Here is a 16606-nt window from a genome sequence, read left to right as displayed (position 1 = left end):
TAAGTGGATAGTGTGTCATTTTGGCATGTAGTACTTACCAATCCATTACCTCTTTCTATTAATGCTCAGCAATCTGTGCTTTTCTAGGGACAATTTAATCAGTCCTAATGCCACTGCCAAGTACTATATTTGGTAACGCCCTACTGAAGAAAAATATTTTAATATTAGCATTATTAGAAACATATTCCAGGCTCTCTTCATCATGCTAAAGTGTACATATATTTCCCCCTAAATTTACCAACACCATGAAACATTACAGCTCAATCAATCCCATGACCGCAATAAGTCTTAGGCATTTTGCCTGGGAAATACCACAAAACCCAGTCAACTTACTGTCTCTCTGCTTTACAGAGTATACCAAAATTTTCAAATGTTGTCTTTGATGCATATTCATATGCTCCCTTGCTTTTTAGTAAGTGTACTTAGGCAATCCATAGGCATCTCAACAAAACTGTAGAACAAATGATAGATAACACAGGAAAAAACAAATCATGTAGTACAATAAGATGTGTCGTTTTTAGTCTGGAAAGTATAGTATTCTCCACAAATATGATTTTTCTTACCTCTTAGGCCCAGGGGCAAGGTATCCATTTTGAGATTGGGTAGAAAGAGGATTCTCAGACTGCACAAAGTCCACTATCTGCAACACTGAAACTGTACTATACTTCTGAAAGTAGGCACAATTCCTAAAGACAAGGAAAATCATCATGAACATTTTGTAAGACCCCTTAAACACTTTATATCTGAACATACGGTTTCTTAAGTGTTCGTATTGCTTTATGGTTGTGAATATTTAAAATGCATTATCATTCTTTGTTAAACTATCCCAGTCAATATCCCAGAATACAAAACACATTTAACAAAGGTGTGGTACATAAAGCGTTTACAACTGAAAAACCTGCATTACCTCATCACTGGAAACAGACTTAATATTTTGTACAACAGGAGCCACTCAACTAAATTACTGATAACCCAATAGTTTTTTATTCACTATAATTCAGCCAATTGGCTACTTCATTCTTAAACACAGATTCATTTTAAATGTCAGGGGTTCATTTGGAGATGCCAACAAAGTAACCTCCAACTACCAGCTACCCACTTTAATTTGGCCACCTGTCTTAGTCTAATACACACATTTCCAAACATCTCTCAGTAACACCTCTATGCTGAGGGAATCTTCCCCCTGGGTATCTGGCCCAAAAAAAGATTCAGAAAATGTAGAGGCAAATAGCAAAACGTTTGGGGGAAGACCACCTATGGATGACAGATCCAACAGTTTCAAAAAGCCTTTGCATTAACATCTGCTCAAGCAACTTTTGATCTTTAAGTTGCAAGGTATTCTTGTGAACTACAATCGTAATTGTGCACAATCTTAGTGTAGCATTTTGATGAACTTGTACACCGAATATATAATGGTTCGAATATAGCAAGAGTGGTGCACTTTTTTGGAAAGCGAATGGGTCTGGGTTTGTTAGTACATTCCAGACTATATTGAGATTGATTCTGTCCTTTTTACACTCTTCAGTTTCCAGTTTATTTGGAGGCATACCACTTGTGTTATTACTGCAGCAACTTACTGGTGTCAAGACCCGCTGGGCTGCTGTTTTCATTGTCCGGCGGGAAAATGAGCACGTCCTTGCATGCTCACGTTTAGCGGAACTCTTAATGGAGCCGGCGCTCGGCCGCGGTGCGGCACCGGGCTGCCTGCACCAGTCTCTCTGACCGCTAATACACTGGGCAAGCAGTTTCCAGGTTGAGTGACCTGTGGAGGATTTCAGACGTGGAGCTCGCCCATTGTGGTTCTGTTGTTCTGGGAGGCAGCGGATGACGTTTTGCTTCACCGCTGGTGACTGGTGGTTTGTGACTCAACAGGGGATCTGCCGCAGAGAGCTGTCACCACTCAGAGTCCATCATGTTATGAGCTTTGGATCAGAGGACCCAAAGCACCCATTGGAGCGCCTGCTGAGTGGGATCCACTATCGTTCCTGTGCCTGTCTACCCCAACCAGTCCTGCTCCTTGAGGTTGGTTTCTCTTCACGGTCTTTCTTTGGCTTGCATTTTCTGTTGATTTGGGGGTCAGCCATTTTGTGCCGAGGCTCTTGGTGACTAACTTTGGGCTCACCTTCTTGATTACCTAGACCGACTCCTGGATCACTACTTGCCGCAGTCCACACCTTTGGTCACCTACCTGTCCATTGCCTCAGGATGGCCCCCTCTGGACGCGGTCTCCCCCCCCCCCCCAGACATTAATGGCCACAAATGAGGCTCCCTTTTTTTCACCCTCTCCTTGTGGTCCCCCCACATTGCCGAGATGACCGAACTCTGTGATTGGATTTAGCACTGGACTTAGTGACTATGTGACGCCTGCCTGGGTTGTGGGCCCGCTTACTCTTAACGTTTTGGTACCCACAAGGTACCTTTCTCAAACTGCTGGTCTGCCACAACTGATCTGCTTCCCAGCCCCCCGTTTCCACTCCACTCCCTGAATTCCCTGAATTCCCTGTATTCCTCACTTGGAGACTTGTTCTTCTGTGTCTGACTATGCAACTGTAACTAATGTAACCTTGAAAAACTGTTATTCTTGTTATTCCTGACCGCTGAGATCCTAGCAACATGGCTGATGCCCGGTGGAGCTGCTAGACAGCTAGAGAGGATATCGGCCATGGTTCACCCCCTCGGCCTTCACCTACCCAGTCGGATATTGGGCACAGTTCTCCCAGTCTCCACGCTGTCTCCTTCCTCCCCCTCCGACAAATTACTGTTACATAGTTTCTTTGCCTGCGTTTTACTATGCTCTGGTAACAGATGTAATTTATAACTTGAAACTCAATTTATCCTCATGTAAAGCGCTCTGATACCTATGGGTCTAGCCAGCGTTATATAAAACACTTCAAATAAATAAATAAATAAAAAATCTTGTAACCGAAACTAGTCTCCTTTACTTAATGCAGACGCTTCCACTATGTCTGCCGCCTTTAATACTGGTCCAGCTACAGCAGCTAGATGATTGCTTCATTTGGGGTGGGAAGAAGTCGCATATAGCTCGCCACCTAATGTATCGGAGGCAGGAGGATGGAGGTCCCGCATTTGGGGCGTTATTATGAAGCAGCGCAGTTACACTATATGGTAGAGATGTACCAAATGGAATCTGAAAAATATTGGTGTTGCATAGACCGAGGGATAGACGTTATCCACTTCTGGGAAATTCCATGGCTTCCCAAACTACATCATCCGCAGGGTGTGTACATCTCCCCAGCTTTGAGATCCACCATGAAGGTATGGGACAGGGTACAGGAGAGATGCAAGCTCTCGACTGCCGTGTTTCCCCTGACCCCCTTTATAGGGAACCCAGACTTTCCTCCGGCTCATACAGGGGATGCATATTTGAAATGGCAGGAAGCTAACTGCAAGCACATAGGCAAACTTTTTGACATGCAGGGTATTATGGACTGCCCCCGCTTAGTGAAGGGCTATGGAATTCCCAAGGAGGAGTATTGGTAGTATCAGGCACTACGCCACTGGGTCACGCAATCACAGGTACGCACACACGCAAGTCCCCCCTTACCAAATTCAAACTTAGGTTTATTACCCGCACCTCAAACAAACGTCTCTTATCAGAGATCTATAACTTCATGAACAAAGCTAAGAACCCCTCTCAGTCTCAGGCACAGCGCAGGTGGGAATCAGAACTGGAGCGGGAATTCCCCCCAAAGGAGTGGGCGGACATTATCCACAGGGCCTAGGCTTCTTCCAGAAGTACCTCGCGTAAGGAAATGCTACTAAAGATTGCGCATTATTGGTACTATACCCCGGGACACATTGCTCGATGGAGACCACGTGGCGATGACCTCTGCTGGCGCAGATGCGGACAGGTAGGCACACTGACCCACATACTATGGCAATGTCCTAAGATACAAGCCTTCTGGGACACTATCCTATCTGAGGTTGACCATATCTACCACACAGAGCTTCCTAGATTCCCTAGCTACAACTTGTTGGGACTTCCCAACCCTCTCACATATCCTCTTAAGTCCTGTAGGGGGAGAGCGATTATCTTGGCACTTGAGGCGGCTAAACAGTTGTTGATAGCGAGGTGGGGCACGGAAGACATCCCAACAAAATTAGATTGGCTTCATATAGTCTGGGAGGTAGTGGGGATGGAAAGGATTACAGCGAGGATTAATGGCACTTTAACCAAATTTGATAAGACCTGGGGATCCACCGTGGCCTACTTGTTCTCTAAGTTCACTGAGCTCACCTGCCCACAATACTTAAGGGTCCTGCAGTTTCCCACTACAACCCCCGCCGTTGAGCAACCCTCCCGTGACGAGGAGACGTCACCTGATGGCTAGAACTCTACTGTGTGGAGCACTGGGTATTGGGTAGGTCTTTGCCTCTCTTCTCCCTCTCTACCCTTTGGCTTTACTGCACTCTCTCCTTTTCTCTCTCTTCTAGCCCTTTCTTTAATAAAACGCATATAAGCGATGCTATTCCCCACCGGCCAGCGGTTGTAGGTAGGTGTTGTGTTTACTGTTTGCTATAAAAGTTAATAAAATAGTTTAAACCATAAAAAAAAAAACGTGATGGTGCAGAATTCTTAATTTTGTCAATGAAATCTAGAAGTTGTTCTCAGCAGCCATAGAATGTAGGAACTGCTGTGCTAGAAACTGGGCTAACAAAATAGAAAGCCAATGAGAATTACCCGATTAGTATTATTGTGAAATATGTATGGTCAGGTACATGACTTAATGAGAATATGACTGTCTTTATGAACACGGTTCGTGCTACCGCGTCAAAAGTTCTTGTTTTATCAAACAAAATTGTAAAGCAGCCTTTGCTAGATGCATGATTTTTACATGAAACACACCAAACAAGTTTCTTCTACAAATTCTACGCTACTGGTCACGTTCTTCACTACATTCCAGATATAAGGTACATTTCATTGTTGAAACAAACAGTCTAGGATCCAGGTAACTAAACTGCATGTTTTTCAATTGGCCGTAGAGTTTTACATTCACATTTCCAAAAAAGAAGAGCCTTATTAATCCCTTCCATGCTCATGACGAGCTGAGCTCGTCATGAGCCACGGCGCGCCGGTGCTCATGACTAGCTCAGCTCGTCATGGCCACTTGAACGCTCAGGTGCGGGGAGAATTCCCCTGCTGTGCTGAACGTTCCACGGGAGCCAATGCACCTGTGACGAGCTCAGCCCGTTATGAGCACAGGAGCGCTGTGCATGAGCATGCGGGCGCTCTGCGCGCCCCCCTCGCCCCCAGCACAGCGGGGGAATAACCCCCGCAGCGAAGGGGTTAAGAAGCTCAAGAATCAGAAGACAGAACCCTGAACAGACGGCCAATAAACTCCCTGACCTGCGCCTGTATTATTGGGTGACTCAGCTACAAGTGATAAAGCAACGGGTCCTTCCCAGACCAAAGGGAACCTTTCCTCAGTCAGACGGAAGGAAGCTTGACCCATTGGGCTTGGTCAGGAAGTTGTATGGTACAGAGAGGTCCCTAGAACTCCCAGAGCCACAGATTGTGATCCTGAACTGGAGACAGGCACTGCGCTAGATGGGAGAACAAAGTGACACTAAAAACGCCACTATGGGATTCCAGCAGGTTGTCGTAGTGGCGTTGGGTCAAACAGCACGAACAATAGGATGTGTAGGGCATTTTGAAGCTAGGGTACCTGTGAGACAAAGTGGAATGGTTATCCTCTGTGGAACTACATAGACAATACGATCTGTCCAGGGAACTGTTCCTACCCTATCTGCAGGTTCAGTTGGTTCTGAACGGACGGGTTGACCAGGCACAGGACCTAGACGAAGAGAACCTGTTAGAGTACAGGGTCAGATTCAGGTGCCTGAGTAAGGTGCAGTATTGTTAGCAGCATGGTAAATTAACATGTTGCATTAGCAATGTTGTCGGACCTCCAGAAGACCATATGGGGCTCTATTCACCTATGGTAAAAAGTCCAATTCTGGGGTCTGGATAAACTGTAGGGTTTTTAGCCTCGTATCAAATTAAAAAGCCTATAATGGCAAAATTACTTTATAACCCCTTGAAACACATAAAAATGCTCCGTTCAACTCAAGCTGCTGGCTATGAAAGGTAATTTTCCCAATGCCAGCTCTATTTCGGATTTCAATGGTTTCAATGGGTGTCCTACGCCCAAGCCCAGAAGGGCAAGAACATATTAGCAACATTTATGGGTGGGCATGTGGCAGCGATTCTACTGACTTGCTACCATCAGTGTGCACTCCTTTACAAAAGTTGCTAACACATTTAATAGAATGTAAAAATGTAACCACTGACATGATTCATCTCTCAAACATACTAGCACGACAGTGCAAGAATGTAGGTCTAATATTTACTGGTTTAGACAGGCGAAGTAAACCATTTACTGGAAAAAGGGGTACCCCCTGAACTTTGTGAAGATCTGTGGCCAGGAACACATAGGAGGGCGAGAGGGGCAGCCAGATAGGAGGGCGAGAGGGGCAGCCAGGACCCTGAGACCAGATTTGTATGACCAGCTTTACACCCCTGGAAGTGTGTGTGTGTCGGGGGGTGGGCGACGGATGTTCACGGAGGGAAGTGCTACGGTGAGCAGACGGTGGGGGGGAACAGACTTCCTGTTGATAGGAGGACCAGGGCACAGTTGTTGACATGTACTCCTGTAATGCTCGGTGCAGTGCCTGGGATAGTAGGAATGTTGTTCATACACTGTTGTTGGTTACAAAAATGCTCAATAGGCTCCAAGACATGCCGTTTTTCAGTGAACAATTGCTGAACATTTGCATATATGTGCAGGAGAGTCTCGGCCAATGTCTCTGTAAAGTTATGGAAAAGTCTTGAAAGATCACCGAGCTGTCATCACACTGTGATTTAGCATATACAGACATTACAAAACATGTTTAGGTGCATTTATTAAAAAAAATTAAATATCACAGGAACCCATAAAATATTTCACAGGTCTATATTAAATACTAGTTTAATGGCATCCTAACAGCGGCGCCAAATTCAGAGAGGCAAATATTATGCTTTCCCTGGCATTTCAATTGCAATGCATTTATAATATATAATTTATAATATGCATGACGGCATCTTCTCCCAAGGAGGACAGTCCAGCGCTTTCCAGCTCTTGCTAGAGTCGTTCATGAAAAGTTATAAGGTATTGTATTGTAGTTGCCTTTATTTTTTTGTTTACATTTTTTTATTAGGGTTTTTTCACATTTCCAAGATAGGTCACAGAACAATCAACATAGATGTTATCATCACATGACAATTATAATCGTGGTTCAATGGCAACCGGTTGTCCCTTGTCCCTTGGGCGTGACATTTGTGCAAAGAGTCCCCTGAAATCATCAGTGGGCTATCGCGTTGCAGAATGTCGTGTCTTGGTGTACCTGATCCTTTGGACGGTATGATTTTGGGGTCGAGTGAAGCTGCTACCCTCCGTTAGTGTTCTACCCTACTTGACTTGTGTTAACAGCAATGTTGTATGTAAACATGTCGGACTTGAACCTGCAGACTGAAGTTTAACTGGGATCCGCGGGGGGGGGGGGGGGGGGGGGGGGGAGATACCCCTCGAGGAGGTGAAAGGGAAGGAAAGTAGCGTGAGGAAGGGAGAACGGCGAGCAGTGGGGGCGTGGTGCTTCCGGGCAGTGCCCTGGCAGACACCACCCGGTGGGAACTGGCAGTGTGTGTCGTGGGGGGGGCAAGCAAGACATAGGGAGGGGGTGGAAGACCCGCGGCCGTATCAAATGACCCTATCTACAGGGGTGGCCATTGCGGTGTGTCGACTTCCCTTCAGGGGCACTATGTGTGCAATAGTGGTAGGGCCCGTGGGCTGGGGTCCCGAGGGGAGCCGTCAGGTTGGGACTGCATTGGCTCTGGGGTTTCTTGAACTGCCGTCTCGTGCTTAAACTGCATCAGTAAGTGTGCCCACTCCATAGAGATAGGGTGCTTGCACGTACCTTTGACCTCTTCCTCTCTTAGGATCTCTTCCTCCGCCGCTCCCCACTTATTTACGGCTCCCACCCAGGCCGCTTCTGGCGGTCTCGTAGGGGCCCTCCAGTGCATGGCTATGTTCCGTTTGGCGAGGAGGATGGCTAAGGATGCAAATCGCCACTGCAGTTTCTCGGACTTCTTCTTATAAATACCTAGGGCGCAAGCCTCCCAAGTGGTTATGTGTTGTAAGTGTACCAGCGCGCTCAGCGTACGGTGTACCTTGGTCCAGTATGCTTGCAGGGACGGGCAGTCCCAGAACATATGCTGGAAGGTTGCGTTTAGCAGCTGGCATCGGGGACAGCGGAATTCCGTGTCGGGATAATATTTATGCAGCTTGTCGGGCGTTTGATAAGCTCGGTGTAACATGTTGAACTGTATATTTTTGAAGCAGGCGTTCCGGGAAACTTTTTTGAGGTACTCTAGCACCCGTGTCCACTCTGAGCCGTGGAGGACTCGCCCTATGTCATCCTCCTAGGATTGACGTAACCTATCTAGAGGGTTTTCAGTGAGTTCCCGGATGGCCTTGTAGTGCCACGTCACCAGGTGCCTGCCCGTCCCCATAAGCAGTATTGTATGCAACACCGGGTGCGTTGAGGGCTCTCCTGCCCGCGAGTCCCAGTATGCTCGGCTGCTGTCTATCAGCTGTCTATGTGTTAGAAATTGCCCAGGGGGGAGGTCGTACCACTCGATTAGTTTTTCGAATGTCTTCAATTGTCACTCCTGGTACAGAGCTTCCATTTCTGACACCCCACTATCTGTCCATGTCTGCAGGTCCCTGTCGGTGTAATATCCCTCTTTCCCGGGGAAGCCTACTAGGGGGAGCAGCGGGGAGTACAACGGCCGCTCCTTGGATAGTCTGTGGATGCGCATCATGCATTTGTGGGCTATGGCTACTTGCACCGGGTACGTACGGTCTGGCTTGGAGCCTGGCATCAAGAGTCGCCGAAGGAGGGGTAGAAGCAGCCCCCCGTTTTCAGTAACCGTCTCTCCCATCTGCCTCTCCCCTGTCCAATAAGACAGCCACTGGAGCTGTGCGGCTAGAAAGTATTATTCAAATGTTGGGGCACCGGTATACAATCAAGTAAAGAAAAGTGTTTTCCCAATGGGAGATCAAGTTCAGAGACCTATCTCACTCAGTCTGCATCACTCATCACTCATAATGGAGTACTCGATACTCGATTATAACGGCGATCTTACAGACGCATACGAATCACTCCGGGAATACCTGTCGGCTAACCAAACGAGCCACGAGCGCCAACTACCCGGGTGCACCAAGACTATCAAAATATACAGATCTTCCCTCTAAAACAGAACAAGAGGCAGAAATGATAGTTGCTTAAAGTACATAAGAAAGAGCCGAGGTCGAACAAGATACCTTGAGAGATACGATAGGAAAATCGAAAACGAGTGCAAAAAACTGAATGACACCGTATTTGAGGTTTTCCATCGGTTTTTAAATAAAGGAGTTGGGGAAATCGTGCAATCTTCAAAACGACCCCTGAGAGAAAAACAATTGACAAAACTCACCAAGATGCAATTGCATAGGTGATACACTGATTGTGGAGAAAATCATAGATATTGTCCTGAGGAAGGAGGCCATAAACATTCAAAGCTTCCGAAACGCGTCAACGCATTTACAAAGGGTTACATTCGGAGTTGCCAGCAAACATATTGGGGATTTACAGCTGTGTGAGTAAGTCCTGAGGCGGAAGCCGGGACTCTGCTTGAGAGATTTGTAATCTATGTGATTTGATGCCTACTATTTTAAAACTTGTCGCAAATTGTATTTGGTGCATTTTACTTTCGCCCACAATTTTAAAATACTTATTGTCTTTGCGCACTCTGCGCTCGCATTTTGGGAATTACCTCCGTCTCCCAGAAGCACTGTAGCCCCCATCACAGACGACTACAGTCTGGCTGGGATCGACTACTCTGGGCGCCATCTTGTGTGAGGCGAGGAGCCGGCGAGCGGTCTAGTGCTCGGCCCCTCCCGCCCCACAAGCATAAAAGCACCGGCTCTCCCCTCACTCGGCGATTTACAGCTGTGTGAGTAAGTCCTGAGGCGGAAGCCGGGACTCTGCTTGAGAGATTTGTAATCTATGTGATTTGATGCCTACTATTTTAAAACTTGTCGCAAATTGTATTTGGTGCATTTTACTTTCGCCCACAATTTTAAAATACTTATTGTCTTTGCGCACTCTGCGCTCGCATTTTTGGAATTACCTCCGTCTCCCAGAAGCACTGTAGCCCCCATCACAGACGACTAAGGTCTGGCTGGGATCTACTACTCTGGGCGCTATCTTGTGTGAGGCGAGGAGCCGGCGAGCGGTCTAGTGCTCGGCCCCTCCCGCCCCACAAGCATAAAACGGTCCCCTGGCACCGGAAGCGCAGCGGACGAGCGCAGCGGGCGCACCGGCGGCGAGCCCGTCTGCGCCCGTCCGCGCCTGCTCCGTGCCTAGGGCCAGCCATGCTGCTGCTCCCCCCTTTTACCTTCATCAACCTTGGTCTAGATCCCAGCTCATGGCATTAAATCAGCCCCCCCTGCACCCCTGAGATCTGCTGCAATTTGGCTTCCCCATGCAGCTCCAATTTTAAATGTAATAAATGCTCTTTTTCCTTAGCCACATATGCCAGTTCCCCCTCTCCCACTCCGAAGCCCCCCCCCCTTCCATTCGATCCCTCACAGCTGGCCTACTGAATTGCCGCTCTCTGCCATGCCACTCGAGCGACATTTGGCTACTATTAACATCTACACCCTGGGATTTACTTTTCCTCACCGAGACCTGGATTAAGGACACGTCCAATCCAGATATTGCCCTAGCTATCCCCCCGGGCTATCACTTCACAGGAATTAGCCGCGAGGGTTCAAAACCAGGCGGAGGCATTGCCGTTATTTTATGGGACCATTTCACCATTACCTCCAGGAAAATTCCTAACGTCGAGCCTATAGAGGCTCTCTATTTTTCCATCACTGAGTCTTCCGCTGCTATATTCTCAGGTCTGTTGGTGTATAATCCCCCGCGTTCCCATCAGTCGGCTTTGAACTCGTTAATTGCCGCTACGGCTGATCTCTCCCTTAAACACTCTGATTTCATCGTGCTGGGGGATTTTAATCACCATGTTGATTTGCATGACTGTTTGTCTGCTAAAAATCTTCTTGACAACATGCAAGGTTTGAATCTATCTCAAAAGGTGAGCGGTCCGACCCATTCTGCAGGCCATACCCTTGATCTGATTTTCTCAAATCTTCCGGGCCTTAAAGTCCTTCCGTCTGTGCCCCTAACGTGGACTGATCATCATCTAATCCCGTTTGAGGTGTCTATGTCCAAGTCATCTAGGATAGAAACCACCTGCAGAGACAAGGGTAGAAATTGGCACAAAGTTACTTATCCTGCTTTGGAACAGGGATTTAACACCACTTCGGCCGCCCCAGTTAACGATCTTAATGAACGTGTAGCCTCATTTAATAAAAATCTTCTTGAAGCTATCGAGCAGATTGCCCCTTTGAAAAATCTTTCTTCTTTAAGATCCAAACCTTCGGCCCTTTGGTTCACTCAGTTACTACGAGAAAACAGAAGTAATTGTAAGAAACTGGAGTGAAGTTGGCGCCGGGGTTATGACCCGGCAGCCAAAGCCCGCTACAGATCTGCGCTAAAAGAATTTCATAAATTGAAACGTCTAACTATGAAAGAGTACTTTGCAGATAAAATTCTAAGAGAGGAAAATTCTACCAAGGCCCTTTTTAATATTGTCAAGGATTTTGCTAATCCGTCCGCAATGGCCTCCCCTATCATCCCAAGCCAATTACTCAGCGAAGGACTTTCCGACTTTTTCTATGAGAAAATAAACAAGATCACAGTAAACATCCAGCATATTTCTTTCACTGTACCGCCAGTTCAGACCATCAACTGTGCGGATGTGTTTACCTCATTTAAGCCCTTAACGGAAGACCATGCTCTATCGCTGTATTTGAAATGTAAATCTGGCTCCCCTCTGGACCCTGCCCCAGCCCATGTCCTGAGTGACTTAGCACCTTTACTGATTAAACCCTTGCTAGATATATGGAACTCTTCTATGGAGTCTGGTCTTTTCCCCTCCTTATGGAAACAGGCACTATTGATACCCATTCTGAAAAAAACTGGTGCTGACCCATTATGCTTCAACAACTACTGCCCCATTTCACTGCTCCCCAAGCCCGCAAAAGTGTTGGAGAAAGCAGTACAGGAGCAGCTATCTGAATATCTGGAAACCAACCACCTCCTTCATGACACTCAATCAGGATTTAGGCCTGATTTTAGTACAGAATCAGCTTTACTGGAAGTGTCTGAATCTATCCGCGAGTGTGTGGATAGGGGCGAGGAGGCCATGTTAGTCCTCCTCGACCTATCCGCTGCATTTGATACCATCTCACACGACACTCTATTGACTCGCTTACAGGAGGTAGGTGTAGGTGGAACTCCTCTGGCTTGGGTGAAATCTTTCTTTTCTAATAGATTTCAACAGGTCTCCCTCGGACCCTTTGTCTCTTCTAAAAAACCTTTGAGATGGGGGGTTCTGCAGGGATCTGCTCTCAGTCCTCTCTTATTTAATGTATACCTGAGGCCTTTGGCGGAGTTAGTCGAGACATGGGGCGTCAGAGTGATCTTTTATGCTGATGACACTCAGCTTGTGTTTTCTTTCAGGGATCATTCTGACAGCTCCATGGCAGACTTCCGCCACTGTCTGGTTAACATTGCCTCATGGATGTCCATCAACAATCTTAAATTGAAAACTGACAAGACTGAGGTGCTATTTTTTAATCAAAAATCTCCCATTCCCTCCAATATCTGGTGGCCATCTCAACTCAATCCCCCCCCTGTGCCGGTGCAAGCTGCTCGTAACCTGGGTTTTCAATTTGACACAGCACTGTCGTGCAAAACCCAGAATAATAAGGTGTCATCAGCTTGTTTCGGAAAACTCAGAATGATAAAAAAAATTACTCCTTTTTTACCTCTTGATTCCCGCAGAGCAGTAGTACACGCTCTAATCACATCTCATCTGGACTATTCTAACAGTCTATATGTTGGCGCCCCTGCATATCTCATTAATCAACTGCAATTAGTGCAGAATTCTGCGGCCCGGCTGGTCTGCAACATCCCTTATCGTCACTCGATCTCACCCCATCTGGCCAAACTCCATTGGCTACCTGTGAGATACTGCATCCAGTTCAAGGCCTTGGTCCTTGCTTTCAGAGCCCTCAATGGCCGTGGCCCGGCTTACTTAAAGCTCCGAATCAGGCGATCTCTTGCTACAAGGGATCTTAGATCTAACCATCTCGGGCTTATGTTCTGCCCACGTTTTCGTCTATCTCGCATTGGCGGCAGAGCATTTGTTGTAGCCACTTCCAGATTGTGGAATGCCCTCCCAATAGAACTCAGATTCCTTTCATCCGAGGCTGCTTTTCGCAGGAAACTCAAAACCTGGTTTTTCTCCCAGATCTAGCCGGTTGGAACTTCCGGTTGGACCCTCTAGGACTGCACACGCTGTCAGCGCCGGGACACCCCCGTTGGGGGTAGCTGTTCGCACTCTACAAGTGACTAAATAAATACATACATAAATAAATAAATAAATAAATAAATAAGGAAGGACAACCCTTCCCAGTGTTGTCAAACAAAGGGTCCGAATTAACAAGATTAAGACAAATACTATTGTCTTTTCCCATTTTTCTCCATTTCCACATTAGGTGGTTTTTACTGTATATTATGTGTTTTTAATTATAACTACAAATGGATTCATATGTTTTTTATTGAAATACAATGTATATTTGTTTGTGGAGAAGCGTGGCTCAGTGGTTAGAGGCGGCATACCCGGAAGCTGAGATCGACCGTGGACCAGGGTTCGATTCCCCGCCTCGGCGGGTCTCGGGCTCAAAATTCCACGGACTCGACAATTCTCGCTCCGGTGCCTACTCGAATCACGGGGTCACACTCTGCAACTCTGGGCAATAGCTTGCTTAATCTCCACTACGGCCCCTCGCGGCGGGATGCCTGGCTTTCACCTTGTGGACACCCTGCCGGGGTTTCTCACAGGGGAATACCAGGACGGGTTCCCTAAGCAAGCGAAAGGATGCCCTTTGGGTGACAGGTTTGCGCTATATAAGTACACCTACATCTACACATCTACATATTTTTACATAAATATTGTTTTTTTCCTTTTGGTGAGTGTTCCCCGAATAACATGTTGATATATGAATGAGTGATGCAGACTGAGTGAGATAGGTCTCTGAATTCTTTTGAATCTGAGATAACTTGATCTCCCATTGGGAAAACACTTTTCTTTACTTGATAGTATACCGGTTCTCGATTTCCCTTTGGGTAATAACGAGCCCCTCTCTTTGGATTAAAATCAAATGATGGGGCGCCCAGACCTCCACTCGCAGTGGGTAGTTGCAGAGTGCGTAGGGCTACTCTGCGTCGCCCGTCCCCCCAAATCAACGTTGTAAGGAGCATGTCCAGGTCTCGGAAGAAGGATCGAGGCGGAATCACCGGGAGGTGGCCTTGTGAGTCCATAAGTTCCGTGATGGGGTGAGCTATCGTGTCCTGTTTGGTCAGCCAAGTTAAGAGCGCGCCCGTTCTATTGCCCTCCCTATGTGCTCGGGCTGCATAGGCGCGGAAGTTATACTTGTGCAAGACTCTCTCATCCTCCACATGCGCGAGTTTCGCTGCTGAGAGCTGCACAAGTGTTGTGCAGAGAGTTGCACAGGCTTTCCCTTGATCTGTGTCCCGGGAGAGATCCGCCAGCGATCTCTCTGCTCTAGCGCGTGTCGCACTCCCACCACCTGCTGAATGCAATGACCCATGGCACTAACTTTGTATGCGTCCCACTCTATTGCCCTGGAAGAGGCTGTGCAGAAAGTGGTACCTGATGAACTCGCCATGTGTGTGGCGAAAGGCTTGATCGGTGAGGCACTCCTGGGGGAGTTTCCATGTTGGGACCGGGGGGTGAGGTGGCCGCCAGCGAAGGATCACTATGTGCGCGTCATGGTCTGATAGTATTCGCCCCATGTAATCTGCGTGTCGTACCTTGGGTATCAGGCTTGTGGTGCATAGGAACCTATCTAGTCTTACGCGCAGGTCGTGTGGAATGGAATGGAAAGAATAAAGCCGCTCGGTCGGGTGTAATGCTCTCCATGCGTCTACCAGGGACCAGTGATCCAGCCATCGGCGGAAGCGCTCCGTTTGTTTGTGTGCTGGTGAGTGGAGTGTTGGGGGGTGTGATCTGTCAAGGTGCAAGTCTAGAGCACAATTGTAATCCCCTCCCAGGAGCCAAGGTATGTCTGCATGGCGGGCCAGTACACCAGTAAGGGTGTTCCAGTATTGTTCCTGATCTGCGTTGGGGGCATACAGGCACACTATAAGGATTGACTGGCCTTCTAGCAGGCCTATCAGTATTGCATAACGGCCCTCCCTGTCGATGATCCTGGTGTGTTCTTTGAAGGGGACCCCCAGGCCTAATCCATATGAGTGTGCCTCTAGCAAAAGCGGAGTACCCAGTGGCGCATATCACGCCACGCCACTTTTTATGCAATCGGCCGACCTCTTGCGCCGTCAAGTGTGTCTACTGTAGGAGGGCCACCTGGGCTTGTTGACGTTTGACATACGCATAGATCGAATATCGTTTGCTGGCCGTGTGCATGCCCCGGTCGTTGAGCGTGAGGACCTTGAAGTCCGTGTTTAACATTTTGTGTGTCATGCGGCATCTGTACGATCTGAGTGTCTGTCTCGGGTGTGTCCCCTGACCACCCGCCCCCGCCCACCTCCCGCCGCCCTCGTCATCTAGAAGTCTAAGCTGTTCACTCTGTGCGCCTCTTGCTCGCTTGGGACTAACTGAGAGAAGTAGAACGTGAAAGGGAATAAGAAACGGGGCAATGCGTCCAAACTGGTTTGCATGAAACTTTAGTTCGTTATCGTGGGGTCGTGGAAGAACATCTCTCCGGCTACCGCCGGCTCAGCTCCGCAGTCGTTGAAAGCTGCAGTGGAGTGTCCTCTGGAGGCGATGTGATCCTTCTCCGGGGGTCAGTTGGGCTGGGAAGCCCCTGGTTTTGACGGTCAACATTCAGCAGGCCACTGAGCTCAACTAGCGGGACGGGTTTACCACCGGCTATGGTCCGGCTGCTGAAGCCGTCGATCTTGCTGAGTATCCTGTGCTTGCCGCTGCCTTGTTAAATCAAAGTATCCGCTGTTTGGGGGGTCACCATGGGTGGTGTCACAGAGCCCTCCCGGGACATGGGCGCATCACTGCCCTCATCCTCCGAGCTGAACAGGTGGGGGCCTTCCTCTAAGTCCGAGCCTCTCCTCCCAGTGTCCAGGGCGGCAACCGCCCTCAGCGCCTTCTGGCGTTCAGCGATAATTTGCGTCAGGTCCGGGGAGCCTGTTCCCGAGGGGCTGGACCGTACCTCCAGTTGAGTTAGGGTGAGTTGGAGGTCGTCGGCCCCCTTTACGTGCTCCAGAGTTGTTTCGTGTGGGTGAGGTGTTAGCTCGGCACCGGAGATGTTGCTCTAACCAGGTGTCCGCTTCCTTCGGGTCAGAGAAGAAGTGTGTGCTCCCGTCGTGGACAATC

General features: G+C 48.1%; 1 protein-coding gene across 2 annotated transcripts in view; it reads right to left on the bottom strand.

Annotated features, from left to right (window-relative positions):
• Positions 1 to 16606, bottom strand: part of CHD9 (chromodomain helicase DNA binding protein 9) — a 2123706-nt gene that overhangs the window by 2011291 nt on the left and 95809 nt on the right. For both annotated transcript variants that reach the window (XM_078670246.1, XM_078670247.1), the window contains exon 2: positions 564 to 686. The gene's annotated coding sequence lies outside the window, so the exon portion shown is untranslated. The remainder of the gene's footprint in view (positions 1 to 563; positions 687 to 16606) is intronic.

This window comes from Lissotriton helveticus, chromosome 12 (genome assembly GCF_964261635.1).
Source record: "Lissotriton helveticus chromosome 12, aLisHel1.1, whole genome shotgun sequence".
Classification (NCBI taxonomy): domain Eukaryota; kingdom Metazoa; phylum Chordata; class Amphibia; order Caudata; family Salamandridae; genus Lissotriton; species Lissotriton helveticus.
The sequence above is the reverse complement of the archived record's forward strand: the minus strand, read 5'-3'. Positions and strand labels throughout refer to the sequence as shown.